At 38.4% G+C, this 19413-nt stretch overlaps 1 protein-coding gene across 9 annotated transcripts in view; it reads left to right on the forward strand.

Annotated features, from left to right (window-relative positions):
- Positions 1-19413, forward strand: part of CKAP5 (cytoskeleton associated protein 5) — a 99703-nt gene that overhangs the window by 9799 nt on the left and 70491 nt on the right. Inside the window, exon 1 of one of the 9 annotated variants that reach the window (XM_070473081.1) lies at positions 12611-12680. The exons of the other annotated variants lie outside the window; for them this stretch is intronic. The gene's annotated coding sequence lies outside the window, so the exon portion shown is untranslated. Of the gene's footprint in view, positions 1-12610; positions 12681-19413 lie in introns of those variants that run through there. 9 annotated transcript variants of the gene reach the window in all.

The following is a 19413-nucleotide window of genomic DNA, read 5'->3' on the forward strand; positions in this document are numbered from 1 at the left end:
TGAACTGCAGCACGCCAGGCCTCCCTGTCCATCACCAACTCCCGGAGTCCACCCAAACCCATGTCCATTGAGTTGGTGATGCCATCCAACCATCTCATCCTCTGTCGTCCCCTTCTCCTCTGGCCCTCAAACTTTCCAAACATCAGGGCCTTTTCAAATGAGTCAGTTCTTCGCATCAGGTGGCCGAAGTATTGGAGCTTCAGCTTCAGCATCAATCCTTCCAATGAATATTCAGAGTTGACTTCCTTTAGGATGAACTGGTCGGATCTCCTTGCAGTCCAAGGGACTCTCAAGAGTCTTCTGCAACACCACAGCTCAAAAGCATCAATTCTTTGGCACTCAGCTTTCTTTATAGTTCAACTCTCAACATCCATACGTGACTACTGGAAAAACCATAGCCTCGACTAGACAGACCTTTGTTGACAAAGTAATGTCTCTGCTTTTTAATATGCTGTCTAGGTTGGTCATAACTTTCCTTCCAAGAAGTAAGCGTCTTTTAATTTCATGGCTGCAGTCACCATCTGCAGTGATTTTGGAGCCCAGAAAAATAAAGTCAGCCACTGTTTCCCCATCTGTTTGCCATGAAATGATGGGACCAGATGCCATGATCTTAGTTTTCTGACTGTTGAGCTTTAAGCCAACTTTTTCACTCTCCTCTTTCACTTTCATCAAGAGGCTCTTTAGTTCTTCTTCACTTTCTGCCATAAGGGTGTTATTATCTGCATATCTGAGGTTATTGATATTTCTCCCAGCAGTCTTGATTCCAGCTTGTGCTTCCTCCAGCTCAGCGTTTCTCATGATGTACTCTGCATATAAGTTAAATAAGCAGGGTGACAATATACAATTTTGACCAGGGTGCTGTACAAGATTTATTGCAAGCAACTGCTCTCCTGCCATGACTTTACCAAACAAATGATTCTAAAATTAAATTTTCCTTCTTTTAATGGATTTTATAATCAAAACGAAGGTACTAAGAAAACAGTGACAAAAGTCTTCTAAATTTTGGAAATCTATTACTTAATAATTTTTCACTTTGAAAAAGGGTTTGCTTTAGAATTCTATTAATTATATCATGTTTCCTTTTCATATTTTAAATACATTCAGCCTGCAAAATTCTATTTATAAACTCAGAACACATTTATTGTATATTTAAGAGTTCTATAATTTGGTGAAATTGTGCTGTTTTAGGAATTATGTGTCAGAGGACAAAGCATTCTGCTAGATGCTGGGGTAATAAATAAGATTCAGATCTCTCTTTCAAGGGAGATAAAATGTCCAAAAAATACTAAGAGGAGGAAGTGAGGCTTATGGAATATGTATAGACAGATTCAGCTTCAAGGTGCCAGGCTGGAATTTTGAAGTTTTAGAGCTTTTAAAAACATTTTGATAAAAAATATTGAAGCTTGTTGTTCATTAAAATAAAAGACAAGGCTATGTATTAAAATGAAAAGTAAAAATTCTTTAGCTAGTCCCATATACATTCTTCTAAAAGTGGTCATTGTTAATAATTTTCTGTGGATCCATCCAGAAAATTTTTATGTGCTTTCAAACATGTATTGGTTTTCTATGACTACCAAAACAAATGACCACACATTTGGAAGCTTAAAACAACAATAATTTATTCTCTCACAGTTCTGGAGTTGAGTCTAAAATTTATGGTGCATAGGAGTTTGGGGTTAAAATATACACTGTACTATATACATAAAAGATAACCATCAGGGAACTATACTTGTGATAACCTATAATGGAAAAAACTATTTTTTGTACACACACACACACAATTGAATCCCTTTGCTGTATGCTTGAAACTAACACAACATTGTAAATCAACAATATTTCAGTAAGAATTTTAGAAAAATTGAGGATGAGGCTTACTGGAGACTGATACCGAGGCATGGCCATGTTCCTCCAGAGGCCTCAGGGAGCATCCCGTTCTTGTCTCTTCCACTGCTGGCGGCTGTCGGTATCCCTTGGCTTGTATCGCATCACTCCAGCCTCTTATAGTCTTGCTCTTCTCCATCTTCACATCACCGTCTCCTCTGAGCGTGTCAGCTCTTCGTCAGTCTCCCTCTTGTAAGAATACATGTGATTGCATTCAGGGCTCACTCAGATAATCCAGATGATCTTCCCATCTCAAAATCCTTGATCACATCTGCGGAGACCTTTTTCCCAAATAAAACATTTATAGTTTTCAGGGATTACAGCCCAATATCTTTGGGGGTCATTATCAGCCTACCACCAGTGTGTATGACCCAGTTTTTATACTTTTACTAACCACACAAAAAAGGAGACTTCACATGCTAGCTTCCAAAACTCTTTTTAAAACTTCGTAATAGATTTCTTCCACATCAGTATTTAAATATTTTCTTTAGTCTTTATCTTTTTTTCTTCAAATACCTACAAAGCATTTTGAACAGATGAGTGTCTCACTTTTTAAAAACTAATATTTTTTAAAAAGCATGTAGCATAAAAATTACCATCATAATTTTAAACTAATGGTCACATTCAGTCGTCGTGAAACACAGCTCCAAAACTGTCAGTCTTGCAGATGAGACACTCTGCCCATTAAGCAGCTCCTCTTTCCTGTTCCCCTGGTCCCTGATAGCCACCGCTCAGCTTTCTGTCGCTCTGAGTGCTACTAGTTCAGTACCTCCTGTGAGTGGACTCATACAGGGTTTGTCTTTTGGTGGCTGACTTGTTTCACTCAGTGTGATATCCTCAAAGTTCATCCGTATGGTGGCGTATAACAGGATTTCCTTTGTTTTTAAGGCCAATATTCGATTGTATGTATTTACCATGTTTTGCTTATCCATTCACTCATTCTTTAGTGGACATTTGGGTTGCTTCTGCAGCTTGGAACATGAGTGTGTAAATTTGAGTCCCAGTTTTCAGTTCTTCTGGAGAGAGAGATATATATATATACCCACACTTACACATACACTTAAAAGTGGGGTTGCTGGATTATATGATAGTACAATACTCTATTTTTACTTTTTTTGAGCAGCCTCCATCCTGTTTTCTATAGCTGTTCTACCATTTTTCAATCCCACCAACAGTATACAGGTGTTCCAATTTCTCTACATTCTTGCCAACATGTTATTTCAAAAAATTTGCTTATTAAATAGTAACCCTTCTATTGGGTGTGAAGAGATAATCCCATTGTGATTTTGACATGCATTTCTCTGATGATGAGTGATGTTGAACATCTTTTCATATGCTTATTGGCCATTGGTTATATCATCTTTGTTGTTGTTCTTGTTCAGTCACTGAGTCATGTCAGACTCTTTGTGACCCCATGGACTGCAGCATGCCAGGCTCCCCTATCCTCCATTATCTTCCTGAGTTTGCTCAAATTCGTGTCCATTGAGTTGATGATGCTATCTAACCATCTCATCCTATGCCCCCACTTCTCCTCTGCCTTCAGTCTTTCCTATTATCAGAGTCTTTTCTAATGAGTTGACTCTTTGCATCAGGTGGCTAAAGTATTGGAACTTCAGCGTCAGCCCTTCCAATGAATTTCAATAAATATACAAAATACTCATCTTTGTAGAAACATCTATTCAAGTCTTTTGCCCATTTTAAATTGGATTATTTGGAGTTTTGTTGTGCGAGTTCTTGATATTCTGTGGATATTTACCACTTATCAAATAAATGATTGATAAATATTTTCTTTCCTTCTGTAGGTTATCTTTTTACTCTATTTTGTCCTTTGATACACAAAAGTTTTTAACTTTGATATAATCCCCATTGGCCCTTTTTGCTTTGGTTGCCTGTGCTTTTGTCATCATATGTAAGATTTCATTGTACATTCCAGTGTTATAAAGCTTTTCCTCTATGTTTTCGTCTAGGAGTTTTATAGCTTTATGTCTTACATGTAGATTTTTAATGATTTCATATTAGTTTTTGTGTATGACGTAAGATAAGGGTCCACCTTCATTCTTTTGCATGTAGCTATCTGTTTTTTCCCACCATTTGTTGAAGAGACCATCCTTTCCCAATTGAGTGGTCTTGGCACTCTTGTCAAACAAAGATCGTTTTACCCTATATGCAAGGGTTTATGCCTGGGTTCTCTACGCTGTTCCATTGGTCTATTTGTCTTTCTGCCATCACCACACTGTTGTGATCATTGTGGCTTTTTAATATGCTTTGGAATCAGGAAGAGAGTACTACAACTTCTTTTTTTTTTTTTTTTTTTCAAAAATATTTTTACTATTCAGGGTCCTTTGAGATTCCATGTGAATTTTAAAATTAATTTTTCTATTTTTACAAAAAATGCTGTTGGAATTTTAATAGATTATGATGAATCTATAGATTATTTTAAGTGGAGTTTTTTTCTTAATTTTCTTTTCATATTTTTCATTGGTGGTACATAAAAACTACTTATTTTTGTGTGTTGGTTTTGTATTCTGCAAAATTCATTCATTTACTGAATTCATTTCTGCTCACAAAATTTATTCACTTACTGAATTCATTTATTCTCACAATTTTCTTTTGTGGAATCTTTTAAGGTTTTCTACAAATAAGATTATGTCATATGCAAATATGATTTTACTTCTTCCTTTTTGATTTAGATCTCTGTCGTTTCTTCATCTTGCCTAATTTCTCTGCATAAGACTTTTTTTTTCCTGCAGAGAACGTTGACTTTCAATTCTATATTGAATAGGATTGTTAGCACAAGCATCCTTGCCTTGTTCCTACTCTTAGAGGAAAAGCTTTCAGTTTTTTACTCTTGAGTATGATGTTATATGTGCTCAGTCATGTCTGACTGTTTGTGACCCTTTGGACTAGAGCCTGCCAGGCTCCTTTGTACATGGGATTTTTTAGGCAAGAATACTGGAGTGAGTGGATTGTCATTTCCTCCTCCAGGGGATCTTTCTGACTGAGGGATCAAACCTGTGTCTCCTGTGTTGCAGGCATATTCCTGCAGGCACATTACCTGCTGAGCCATTCAGAAAGCACCCCAAGTATATTAGCTGTGAGCTTTTCCTAAATGGCCTCGATTATGAGTATGATTATTTAGTAGTTTCTTTCCTAGTTTGAGTGTTTTTATCGTTGAAGGTGTTAAAATTTGTCAGATGCTTTTTACTGGATCAGCTGAGATGGTCTTGTGGCTTTCATCTTTTCATTCTCTTACTGAAGGACAGTGTTAGGGTGCGCTACATTGATTTTGATGCGTTGAGTCATCCTTGTATTCCAGGAGTAAATCCTGTTTGGTTGTAGTGTACAATTCTTTTCATATGCTTTTGGATTTGGCTTGCTAGTGTTTTTTGAGGGTTTTTGCCCAGTATTTAATAGTGATGTTGGTCTGTAGTTTTCTTATAGTGTCTGTCTGGTTTTGGTAGCAGAGTAATTGTTTCCTCCTACAGTGAGCTTGGAAGTGTCCCATCCTCTTTAATTTTTTAGAAATTTTGGAGGATTGGTGTTAATTCTTTAAATGTTTAAATGTTTGGTAGAATTCTTCGGTAAAGCCACTTGTCTGGGGTTTTTAATGCATTACTTTCAATATTCTAGTGATGGTTGATAGTGAAAGTTCAGCAGTTGGTGCCCTGAGTACAGGCTATAGGAAGGCCTGCTCTGTATGTGATTCTGATTATGTGGTGTTACAGATTGAGATAGATGTGACTAGATGACTTAGTAAGTCACTTCTCAGTACTGAGTGTTAGGAGAAGGAAATACAGTTCAAATTTCTGACTTTTTGAATGAATATTTTTACGTTTTACATTACTTTCTTTGCCAGGCATAAGTAGCTGCTAAGTACATTTTTGCTCTTTGAGTGACTTGTGTGAACCTCTACTTTTTGAATCTGGGGAGAAAATATTTTCTACCAGGGTTATAATGCCTGAAAAAGGAAAATGATAGTGGAACCCACATTTTTGCAAACTATGGTTTTGAATTAATACTGCATTTGTGATACTAGCATAAAGCAAACTACCATTCCTTTGTTGTCATTTAACCAAGGGCCAAAGGGAATGGGACTGTGAGGCTTTTACCATGAAGCAAAAGCACTTTCCACACATCTAACATAAGCCGCATATATCCTGGTACTGAAAAATTTGGAATTGCAGAAGCCTGCTGTTTATTATGTATAAATCATGGTTGTGAAATACTGTTCCATAAAATCTGCTTTATGCATGAGAATACCAAAGCCCCCAAAGATTAAATGACTTCCATAAGGTTTCACAGCTAATTAAGTAGAGCAGGGATTTGGGGATATAAAAAGTATCTTCCAAGTTTCTGCCTGAACACTACAGTTATAGAATTTTATTAGCTAGAGGCAGAACTTTTTTTCCCCCTTTCATTTTGAAACTCATGGGATATTTAGTATATTTTAAATATAATAAGTCATTTTTGTTCAATTCAGTCCTTCAGTCATGGCTGACTCTTTTCGACCTCATGGACTGCAGCACCCCAGGCCTCCTTATCCACTACCAACTCCGGGAGTTTACTCAAACTCATGTCCATTGAGTCAGTGATGCCATCTAACCATCTCATCCTCTGTTGTCCCCTTCTCTTCCCACCTTCAATCTTTCGCAGCATCAGGGTCTTTTCAAATGAGTCAGTTCTTCCCATCAGGAGGCCAAAGTATTGGAGTTTCAGCTTCAGGATCAGTCGTTCCAATGAATATTCAGGACTGATTTCCTTTAGGATGGACTGGTTGGATCTCCTTGCAGTCCAAGGGACTCTCAAGAGTCTTCTGCAACACCACAGTTCAAAAGCATCAATTCTTTGGCACTCAGCTTTCTTTATAGTCCAACTCTCACATCCATACATGACTACTGGAAAAAACCATAGCTTTGACTAGATGGACCTTTGTTGGCAAAGTAATGTCTCTACTTTTTAATATGCTGTCTTGGTTGTGAACTTTGAAAAAGAAACATTACTATTCCTACCCCCAGTTTAAGAAATAGATCACATCAATATCCTGTGCACCCTTCCTTGACTGCATCTCTACCTTTTCTGCTTTGCTGTTTTCAGGATATCATCCTCATACTTTTCTTGGGTTTGAATAATCATAATGTATGTTGTTCAGTAACTAGCTATTTTCTCAGCATGGTTTGTGAAATTATGCATATTTTAACTTAATAGCTGTCTTCATTTATTTTCACTGCTGTATGATATCTTTTCTGTGAATATACTATAGCTTATTTATTTATCTCCTATTAATGGATTTTTAAAAAATTGAGATATAATTCACACAGCATAAAATTTATTCTTTTAAAGTGTACAGTGGTTTCCTAATATATTCACATAGTTGTGCAGCCATCACCACTAGCTAATGCCAGAACATTTTCATCATCCTGAAGAGAGACCTCATACCCACTCACCGTCACTCCCCATTCTTCGTTTCCCTCCCTGCCCTCCCACCCCAGCCCTTGGCTCTCTGTCTGTCTCTGTACTTGCTTAACCTGGACATTTTGTATTGTCGTAATCATACAATATGTGGCCTTCTGTGTCTTGCTTCTTTCACTTAGTACAGTGTTTTCAAGGCTAACCCATGTTGTAGGATATATCATTCCTTTTCGTGGCTAAATAATAGTCCATTCTATGGATAGATCACAATCTGTTTTGCCCATTTATCAGTTGATGGATTTGTGAGTTATTTCCACCCTGGGACTATTATGAGTAATGCTGCTGTTAACATTTATATACAAGCTTTTGTGTGGACTTTCAATTCTCTTGGGAATGGGTTGTTAATATCAAATATTTTCCAAATTGGATGTGCCAATTTACGTAACCAGCAGCAGCATTTTCTTGTAATATTGGATATAATATTTATTTTTTATAATATTTATTTGGTTGTGCTGGGTCTTAGTTATGGCCCCTGGGATCTAGTTCCCTTACCAGGGATCAAACCTGAGCACCTTACATTGCCAGTGTGGAGTCTTAGCCACTGACCACCAGGGAAATCTCTGGACATAATAGTTATAATGAGTTTCCAAACATTTTCTTGTATGCATCCTTTTTGCTTCCTAATCAGGAGAATTATACTTTTGCTAAAGATGTTAAATAATACTTGCTATACATTGTTGAGAAATTTTATTTAGGCTGTGGAAACTCTGAATGTTTGGAGTGTCTCTGGAAACTCTGAATGTCTGGAAACTCTGAATGAAAGTCTGAATGTTGCAAGTTTGATTGACAGAAGTATACCTAATGTATTTAGTTACTAGTAATTTTTTTGTTAATTCTTATAGCTTATTGATCCAGAAAAAATTAACATATATGACTACTCTTGGATGGGATTTGAAAGTAATTTTCATTGATATTTCCCTTTGAAAGTGTTATAAAGTAACATTTAAGATTCATGTCAAGTGATCAATGATTCTTCATAAATAGAAGACTAATTACACACCATTAATACTAAATTGCGGAAAGAACTGATTGTAATTGGTAGGTATAAAAATACAGATCCATACTGAAAATAAGTAGTAAGTAATAATCCAGTTACCCTTGACTTATTATTAGTAGAAGAGCATGAAAGAGTTCAAAGAGACACTTTAGAAACCAATTTGACAGTTACTTATAAAATTAATGACGTACTTAACGTCTCACCCATCTTTCCCATTCCTGGATATTTGCCCAAGAGAAATGAAAAGTTATGTGCATACCAAAATTTGTATCAGTTTTGGGTTTTGTTTTTTCTTTTTTTTTTGCAATTGCTAAAAACTGTAAACAGTTCATATGTCCTTCAACTGGTAAATGGATGAACAGAATGTGTTAGATCATACAGTGGAATGTTGCTCAGCAGTGAAGTGAACAAACTACTGATATGTGAATAAACATGGATAATCTCAGTTGTACTAAGTGAACAAAGCCAGACTCAAAAGACTACACACTATGTGGTTCTTTTTATGTGACATTGTGGAAAAACCAAACCTGTAGGAACAGAATACTGATCAGTGATGGTCTGGGGGAGAGGGGTTAGTTACAAAGAGCACAAGAAAATTTGCGGGGCTTGTAGAGATGTTCTTGACTATGGTGATGGAGACATGACTGTATTTCTGTCGGAGTGCATGGAACTGTGTACTGTGTACAGTGTACTGTGAAGTTTAAACTGACACAACATTGTAAATCAACTCTACTCCAAGAAAGAATTTTTAAAAGTAAATTTTAGTATCTGTAAGTTATACCTCAGTAACCCTGGCTTAAAAGCTCCTGCGTTGGAGGCCCTCTTCTTCCTCTAATCCTCAGTAACTTCTGACAGCTGGGAGGAACCCAGGGAGCAGCCAGTGGGAAGGGGCTGTCCGTTTGCTTTTTAATGGAGGAATGCGATAGAGAAGGCAGACAGTATTTGTTGAACGTTATGTATTTTATTTACTGCTTATGTTCAGCAGTTAATTTTAGGCACTTTTTAAGTATAATAAACTCAACTCATTTAGTTCTCCTAATTAACCCAGTAAGGTAAAAAATTCCTCATTTTACAAATAGAAAACAGAAGCACAGAGGTAAGAGTTTTTATCTAAAGCCACACAGCTAATAAATGGCCCAGCCAGGATTTGAACTAAGCATTCTGTCTCTTAATCACTAACTTGGCCTCTTCCCTTCACTAAATATGATCTAATAAAGAATTCCAGTTAATGCTTAAAACTTTCCCCCTTTCACTCTGGCTATGTGTAAATAAATATTTTCCTTAATCTATGCTTGATTTGTTTCAGGAAAAAACATTACAGTGAAGAAGGGTTTTTTTTAAAGCACAAAGAAATGCCACCTTTCTGATAAGTGAATTATCATTTTCCCATATTTTCTTCCATATATAATGTTTGCTGGATCATTTCCTAAACGGTTTCAGCTTTGCCCTGGAGAATACTTCTTTCTGGTAATTTGCTGAATTGTGAAGATTTTACACGTCCAGTTTAGTCTCTTCATGGTTTGTAAAGAGAAGGACACAGTAACCGAAATAAGATGGGCTGTGTTTGGGCTGTGATATTTGGTGAGATATCTAAGTATTATTCAGTAATATTATATAAAATGTCTTTGCTTTGGGACAAAATGCATAAACCCAGTTGTACTGAGTTGTACAATCAATGGATTTTTTTGCTCTCTAAATGTTGGTCATATCTTTTGTATAAATATTTGCCGAGTATTCATTTGGTATCACATACTGGGAAAAAAGATGAGATACATTCCAACCGTTGCCATGAGGTGCTCACAGTCTAATGGGAAGGCTGATCTACAAACCATTGCTCTCAGAACAGTGTGATAAGCTTGATACAGATAGAATGAAAGAAGGTCTTAATTACCTAATTCAAAAGTATCATTCACAGTCAAATGCACTTTGAAATGAGGTGATTTTTTTTTTTTTTTTTTTTTGCAATTCAAAATAAGACTGTTCTAGTCTGAGTCACTTTCTCTTTATGGCAACCTTAGCCTAGAATTTTTTTAAGACCTTCAGAATAAAGGTAACCTGGGTCTGCTCCATATCAGAGCAGTCTTTGTGCCTGTCCTTTGGAATTTAAATTTCCACTTGAACTCCTATTTGGGGTGGGAGATGTTCGGGCACTTATGAATGGTCTTTTGTTGCTGTTCTTCAGGCGCTAAGTCTTGTCCAACTCTTTTGTGACCCCGTGAACTGTAGCTCGCCAGGCTTCTCTATCCATGGGATTTCCCAGGCAAGAGTACTGGAGTGGGTTGCCATTTCCTTCTCAAGAGGATCTTTCTGACCCAGGGACTGAACTTGCATCCCCTGCATTGGCAGATAGATTCTTTACCCCTGAGCCACCAGGGAAGCCCATAAATGGTCTTTAGCTTTACTAAATTGATTCCTAAATAGGTTTAGGGTGACTTAAGGTTTTAATAAGGTATGTTTATTTATCAAGATTAGATGAAGGTATGCTGGGTTGGATGACTTAGGAGCTGGAATCAAGATTGATACCGCTTTAATTGCAGCAAGTGAAGAGGAACTAAAGAGCCTCTTGATGAAGCTCACCTTCATCAAGAGGAGAGTGAAAAAGCTGGCTTAAAATTCAACATTCAAAAAACCAAGATAATGGCATCCGGTCCTTTTCACTTCATGGCAAATAGATGAGGAAAAAGTGGAAAAAGTGTCAGATATCATTTTCTTGGGCTTTAAAATCAACCTGGACGGTGACTGCAGCCACGAAATTAAAAGACGCTTGCTCCTTGGAAGAAAAGCTATTAAAACGCAGAGACATCACTTTGCTGACAAAGATTAGTGTAGTCAAAGCTATGATTTTTCCAGTAGTCATGTATGGATGTGAGAGTTGGGTCAAAAAGAAGACTGAGCACCAAAGAATTGATGCTTTCAAACACTGGTGTTGGAGAAGACTCTTGAGAGTCCCTTGGACAGCAGGGAGATCAAATCAGCCAATCCTAAAAGAAATCAACTGAATATTCAGTGGAAGGACTGGTGCTGAAGCTGAAGCTCCAATACTTTGGCTACTTCGTGCGAAGAGCTAACTCATTGGAAAAGACCCTGCTACTGGAAAAGATTGAGGGCAAGAGGAGAAAGGGACGACAGAGGATAAGATGATTGAATGGCATCACTGTCTCAATGGAGATGAATTTGAACAAATTCAGGGAGAAGGTGAAGGACTGGCATGCTGCATTTCATGGGGTTGCAAAGAGTCAGACACAACTTAGTGACTGAACAACAAAAATACAGACTTAATAAACACATAAATCTCTTTCCTGACAGTATAAAGGAGACACAAAATGCATACAAACCTTGTAAGTTGAGATTGAGGAAAAATTCCTCCTATGAAAAGAAATTTAAAATTCTTTAATAACCTACAGAGAGATCAGAGACCATTACTTAACTCCTTGAGATTTTAGTCCAGTTTCTACTATGATTTTCTCAAGAACTCTTCCTATTACATGGGCTTCCCTGGTGGCTCAGATGGTAAAGAATCCACCTACAATGCAGGAGTCCCGGGTTTGATCCCTTGGTTTGGGAAGATCCCCTGGAGGAGGGCATGGCAATCAATTCCAGTATTCTTGCCTGAGAATCCCATGGACAGAGGAGCCTGGTGGGCTACAATCCGTGGGGTCGCAGAGTGGGACACGACTTGGCAGGCAATGCATATCCATCTTCTATGTTGTCTTGGATTCCTCGTTGTACCGGAGAAGGAAGTCAGTGAAAGGGTGAGGTGAAGCAGTGCAGGCTCTCAATTCATTTCTGTGTCTTTGAGTTTCCATTTGAAAAACGCTAACTGCTCTAGTTAATAAGCAGTTAGTGGAATAAGCCAATAAGATAGTGGGGCCTATACCTTGATGCTTTGACTGTTTTCCTGCCACAATATTTTTCACCCCTGATGGAGGCATTAAGATTGTGATAGTAAGAACAGGTCACCTCCTTTGTTTCTGGAACATTATCTGTGTTGCCACACACAAAAAAAGAGGCCCACACCTAACCAAGGTAGAGTGTTCCTAGTTGGTCCTTCATTAGCCTCTTGCCTTGAGAGCCCTGTGGGATGGAAGGAGCGCCCAGAGTCCTGCAGACCTCTGAGCACAGGCATGTGCGGCCCCTTTAAGCCGTCAGTGTGCCGGGCGGGGGCCAGGGCCGGGGTAGGGCGGGCACTCTGACAGTGCGCTCTGGGCCCCGCCCCCGAGGAGGCGGTTCCCAGCGGCCCTCCGCACCAATGCTGCCACCGCCCCCGCCCGCACGGTATTCCTGCTGATTCCGCCTGGAACCTTAGGGCTGCGATCTCTCCCTGCCCGGGAGCGTAAGTGTCAAACTGCGGGCGAGGGTCAAGCATCCCGCGCCCATGCCAGAAGTCCTGATGGACTGTACAGGGGACTTTCCTGGCCTCTCAGAGGCTAAGGCGGCGAAAGAGCGTAAACAATGCCGGCTGCAGTGAGCTAAAGCCTGGAGCATCTGCTCTACTTCTGGGTGGTGACAGCGGCCCTAGGGTGCTGGTTTGGATATGCAGTGGTTGAGCTGTGCTCACAGCCTAGCTTTGCCCCAGTCTGGTTCCTGCTTGAAATGAGGAGAGGATTGCTTTTGCCCAGTATAATTCCGCTGACCTAGATGGGTGGAGCTGGAATCTAGGGTCCTGGGCCTTGGGTCCTTAGCCTGGGATTTGGAGACCTGGCTAACTCTGAGATGAGTAAGCATTCGATTTTCAGCTATCTTGGTACAACTGAGCAGTAACTCTCAAAGTTGACCTAATTCACAGCCCGGCGTAGCTTTCTTTCTCCCCAGAGGCCTGTGTTGCTATCGAATCCCCCACTTTTGGAGATCACTTAACAGTGATCATCTATTGAGGAGAGTCCAGTTAACCTTTCCCACTGACATGAATAGCAGAATGTGAAAGAGTCAACTCTTTTGCCCCTCTCTGAAGGAATTGGTGGGAGGCCACCATCCCAGGACTAGTACAGCAAGCCCACTCAAGTTTGTTGAGATAACCTACTAGAGGAGTGGTTCCCATTTCTGCCCCCATATGCAAAATACTCCAATAAGAGGGTAACACTTGTCCTTGTTAATGAGAATTACCTGGAGGCAGTGCCTTTTTTTTAAGTTAGAGGGAAAGTTTTGTCATTTTTGTTACTGGCTACTTAAGTGATGAGATTTTGTCTGGCTTGGCCAGGTAATACATTTTAAAATTTTCTATGACAGTTACTTAATTGTTATACTTATTTAATCCAGTTGTCCTTCTTAGACATTGAGTAAAGATTTCTGGGCATGTATGTGTATTTTGTCTTATCCTTGTTTTAGAATTTCCTTTTTTTTTTTTTTTTGAGCAAGTTCGCATCGTTCTTTATTATAATCGTTCAGAGGAGTTTCTTTTTGAGTGGGGAGAATTTTTCCTCAGATTTCCCTCAGACTCATTCTATGCTTCTGCAGTAGCATTTCCTTAGACAGAAGTCAGGAGTCCAGGAATGGTAATCAGATCCAGATCTCTTGTATCGTGATCGTGAGGAGTTTTTGAAGGCCAAGAGTTTGGGAGCTAGCCATAAGATAGTTTCACTGCCATACCTTCTTCCCAAGTCAAAAGCTAAAACAGTATGTTTAGTAGCTGTATAGATGTTATTAGCTGTCATAGTGCAGGAATTTAAAGTAAAAGGACACTACATGGACCCTTGAGTGACGGGGAAGAATGGTGGACTGAGAATTGGGAGATGCAGGTTCTACCCCCAGGTCTGACATCACTGGTGTTACTGATGGCTTTCTCTCTCAGTGCCTTGCTTTGAGCTGGTTCATGAAAGAGGAAATGCATAGACTGCTGGGGTCTGTATGCTAACGATAGTACATAATGCACATTTAATATTTAATTGGACACTAAACTGAAATCTGTTCTAAGTTCAGAGTTTATTCTAAGTTGTGGCCTTATGTGTGACTTTGGAAACATTTCCTAATCTCTGGTCTAAAAATAAATAATTACATATAAACATTCTTCAGCGATAGTGTGAACTATATGGTATTTGAGCTCTTTAGAAGTCATTTTTAGATACAACAGTGGTATTAAACTTATAATATTTCTGTGGAACAGATTTAATTTGCCTCTGTTTTAGACTAGGGTAAAAACAGAATGCGGAGTAATTTGAAGTTTCTGAGTATTTGTAGTATGAACTAGCTTGAATGAACCATAATGATAATGAACTTGAAATTTCTGAGTATTTGTAGTATGGACTAACTTGAATGAACCATAACAAACATCATATATAGGTCAAATTAATTTTATTAATGCTTCTCTTTGTTGGCAGTGTTATGCACTCTTAAAACATCAAGCTTTGCTATGTAATGAAGATTTGGTTTCCTGTTTATAAAATCCAGAGCCCTCTGTTCATTCCTGGTGCCACATTTCCACCCACTTGAATTTCAAATCTAAAACCAAACTCATCGTATTCTTAACCTCTCCTCCACTCCCCCTAAACAAACAACTCTCAGAACTTTCTTCTGACATTTTTCTGTCATTAGCATCACTGTTCTCCGAGTCATGTAGACTGGAGCCTCCTACTAGATTTTTTTTTCCTACTCTCACGTCCTTAGTTGCTAAGGCTTGCTGATTGTTTCTTTAATGTAACTCCCTTCAGTCTCCTCTGCTCATCCTTTCCATTCCTAGAAGTTCTGGCTTCTATTTAGCTTTGTCTTCGAGTACTGCAGTAATTTCTTATCAGGACTCTACTTTCTCTCCCTTCCAATTCATTCTACATAGATTTAGCTTTCTAAAGTGGATAGGATCATGTCATTGCCCTGCTTCAGGTCATCAGCATCCTCTGCTATTTGGCTTAATACTCAAGAATATACATGATCTGACCCCAGTTTATCTTTCTGGTCTATGTTAAGTGGAGCCATTTAGTGTTCCTTAAACATGCTTAGTACTTTTCTACTTCCAAGACTTTGCGTTTCTCATTTTCTCCCCTTCAGTATCTCTTTTCCACTCCTGGTTTTGTTTTTGTTTGTTTTTTGTTAATCTACCTATAATTTATTACTGAGCTCAGATGTCATCCTTTCTATAAGATTTTTCATTGACCATCCCTTACTCACTGGCTGTGATCCTATCTTTGATCTCCCTAACCCTTATTTGTCTCTTGCTTAGGGCACTTTCCACATATACTACATTTTGTATTATGGTTGTTTGGGATTGTGTTTTTTGGTTTTTTTACTTTTTATTTTATATTGGAGTATAGCCAATTAACAGTGTTGTGCTAGTTTCAAGTGGATATGGTTCTTTGTTTAGGTATCTACTTTTACTCCTGTGAACTCGTTGAACCATCATGGTTTGCCTAGTGGGAAATTCATTGAGTGAATACTTATGGTAAAATTGGAGTATTAGATCCTATTATTAGAAAGGATTCTAACCATTATAGCCAGCCCATGCAAGTGTAAAATGACTGGCAGCTTTTACATATCATTCTTATTTCCCAGGGACTTCTTTTTAAGTAAACTTTGTTAGTTTTTGTTGTTGTCGTTGTTATTGTTTCAACAGTTTTAGTAAGATATATAATTTATATACCATTCCCCCATTTTTAAAGTGTACAATTCAGTGACTTTCAGTATATTCATAAATTTGTGCAACCATCACCACAGTCAATTTTAGAACATTTTTCATTACCCCAATAAGAAACCCCACCTTCCTTCACACTTTTCTAATATTCCCAAACACTCTAGTCGTAGGCAACCAACTCATCCAATTTCTGTCTCTGTAGATTTGCCTGTTCTGAACAATTTCATATAAATCTACCATCTTAAGCATTTTTTAATGTATAGTTCAGTGGCATTAAATGCATTTGTAATGTTGTGTATCCTCCACCATCCATCTCCATAATTCTCATTGTAGAACTAAAACTTTATACCCGTTAAACAGTAACTCCTCATTCCCCTCTCCTTACATCTGTTGGCAACAATTATTCTAGCTTCTATTTCTATGAGTTTGGCTACTCTAAGAAGAGCAAAGACATTCTTTGCCGACGAAGATCCATGTAGTCAAAGCTGTGGTTTTCCCAGTAGTCATGTATGGGTGTGAGAGTTGGACCACAAAGAAGTCTGAGTGCTGAAGAATTAATGCTTTTGAACTGTGGTGTTGGAGAAGACTCTTGAGAGTCCCTTGGACTGCAAGGAGATCCAACCAGTCCATCCTAAAGGAAATCAACCCTGAATATTCATTGAAAGGACTGATTCTGAAGCTGAAGCTCCAAGACTTGGGCCACTTGATGTGGAGAGCCGACTCACTGAAAGGACCCTGATGCTGGGAAAGATTGAGGGCAAGAGGAGAAGGGGGGTGACAGAGCATGATGTTTGGATGGCATCACTGACTCAACGGACACGAGTTTGAGCAAGCTCCTGGAGATGGTGAAGGACAGGGAAGCCTGGTGTGCTGCAGTCCATGGGGTCACAAAGAGTCGGACAGGACCGAGCAACTGAACAACAACAAGCACTTCACATAAATGGAATCACAGCATTTGTCTCTTTGTGGCTGGCTTATTTCGGTTAACAGTATCTTCAAGGGTCACCCAGGTTATAAGCTTGTGTCAGAATTTCTTTCCTTTTTAAAGCTGAGTGATACTCTGTTGTGTGTACATACCACATTTTGCTTAGCCGTTCATCCATTGATGGTCACGTGGGTTGCTTCCGTGTTCTAACTGTTGTGAATAATGCTGCTGTGAACATGGGTGTACAGATCTCTCTTTGTACTTGCTAAGCCCCTTCAGTTGTGTCCAGCTCTTTGCAACCCCATGGACTGTAGTCCTGCAGGCTCCTCTGTCTGTGGGATTCCAGACAAAGATGCTGGAGTGGGTTGCCATTTCCTTCTTCAGGGAACCTTCCCGACCCAGGGATCCACCTCACATCTCTTATGTCTCCTGCATTGTCAGGCAGGTTCTTTACCACTAGTGCCACCTGGGAAACCCAAACCCTGCTTTCAGTATAGCCAGAAATGGAATTGCTGGATCATATGGCCGTATTATTTACTTTTGGAGGAGCCACCATACCGTTTTCCACAGTAGCTGTACCATCTTACATTCTCACCAACTATGTTAAAGGGCTCCAGTTTCTCCATATCCTTGTCATCGTTTGCTGTTTTCTGTAGTTTTGATAGTAGCTATCCTAGTAGGTATGAAGTGGTCTCTCATAGTTTTGATTTGCATTCCCCTGATGTTTAGTAGTAGTGAGCTGCTTTTCATGCACTTATTAGCCATTTGTCTGTCTTCTTTGGATAGGTGTCTAATCAAGTTCTTTGCCCACTTTTTAATCACATTGTTTGCCTGTTTTTGAATTTTAGGAATTCTTTATACCTCATTTTTATCATTGAATCATATTCTATTCTATGGATTTACCACATTTTATTTATCTATTTAGCAGTGGGTGGAGATTTGGGTGGTTTCCACTCTTAGCTATTATGAATGTTTATTTGGTTTTAGTTTGCTCTGTGTTTTGAAAATAGCACTACATTTCTCAGAAGAGATTATTCAGGCCTTTAGATTGTATGACTTTTCATGAAATTATTGGTTTATTTTCTACATTTTTCATTTTATGAACTCTGAGGGTCCTCTGCATTACTTCCTGAATATGTTCTGAATGTTCCTAAGGCCTGTCTGATAATGGTTAGTTAAAATGTGCAGATAGAGGCATAGTTTAACGTTATGTAAACAAGTGGCCACTTTAATGACCTTTTTCCTGCTGCCGCTGCTAAGTCACTTCAGTTGTGTCCAACTCTGCGCGACCCCATAGACGGAAGCCCACCAGGCTCCCCTGTCCCTGGGATTCTCCAGGCAAGAACACTGGAGTGGATTACCATTTCCTTCTCCGACCTTTTTTCTACCCTCCCACAAATATTCTATAATTGTAGTTATAAATTTAAAACTAGTATGAACTGTAGATTGTAGTCTGCTACTCTTTTGGTTTTTTAAATCAATTTCAAGGAAAGATCTTCTTTTTCAACTGGTAGAGTCAATACTCAGTGAAATAAGTATTGTGAATAACCCCAAATTATAATTAAAACTGAGTTATTTCTTATGCAAAGACAAGTGAACAGTATCTGAGACCTAGCTAGGTACTTAGCTTGATTATTTGGCAGCTGCTGATCAGGGATGATTCCCCCTTACCAACTAACTATTTTCAATTTCTCCAAATTACCTTAAGTCCTTTGGAGGCAAATGAACTTGTCTTTCACATATACTCTTATTTGCTGTTTGTATTTTTATTGAGCTAGGTAATCACCAAAATAACTTATTATTTAAACTATATGAATAAATATAGGGTGAATAGATTTCACTGTAGATCATATAGAAACCATATGTAGGTAAGTCATGGAAAATTCACCAAACCTAAGAATCAAGAAATCTCCTCTAGACCATTCTCCTCCACCCAAGAGACCTTTGGCAGGACACTGAACCTCTTTTCCCCCCATGTATAGAAAGAGGATAAAGATGCTTTATTTATTTATTTGAGCCTCATGAAAAGAGAGATTAACTAGACAAAAAGCTTTTGCTCAAGAGAATCTTATGGTTGAGTAAGAAAGAGTTACCTAAGAATAATATTTAAAAAAAAAATAAACCTGAAAAAAGAGGATAGCGATGCTTTATTTATTTGAACCTTGTGAGGATAGAGATTAATAAGACAAAAAGCTTTTGCTCAAGAGGATCTTACAGTTTAGTAAGAAAGAGCCACATAACTAAAAATAATATAAAAAAAGAAAGAAACCCAAATGAGATAGTGTGCTTGCATTTACGTTATGAAATACATAGAAGATGAATGATTATAAAAATACCTGTAAAAGATAAAGTGCCAATGAAGTATTGGATGGGTGTTAACTGTTATTTTAACAAGGGACTTTGAGATGATTGTAAGCAGTGCCCTAAAGTCTTTGATCATAGAATTTGAAAGGTTGTAGACTAAGAGATTTTAACCTGTGTTAGGATTCAGGGACTCTGTACATTTATGTGGAAAAATAATTACATCTTATTTTCACTAACCTCTTAACTGAAATTTTGACATTTTCTTCAGTTAATAATGTA

Source organism: Odocoileus virginianus, chromosome 10, assembly GCF_023699985.2.
Source record: "Odocoileus virginianus isolate 20LAN1187 ecotype Illinois chromosome 10, Ovbor_1.2, whole genome shotgun sequence".
Lineage (NCBI taxonomy): Eukaryota > Metazoa > Chordata > Mammalia > Artiodactyla > Cervidae > Odocoileus > Odocoileus virginianus.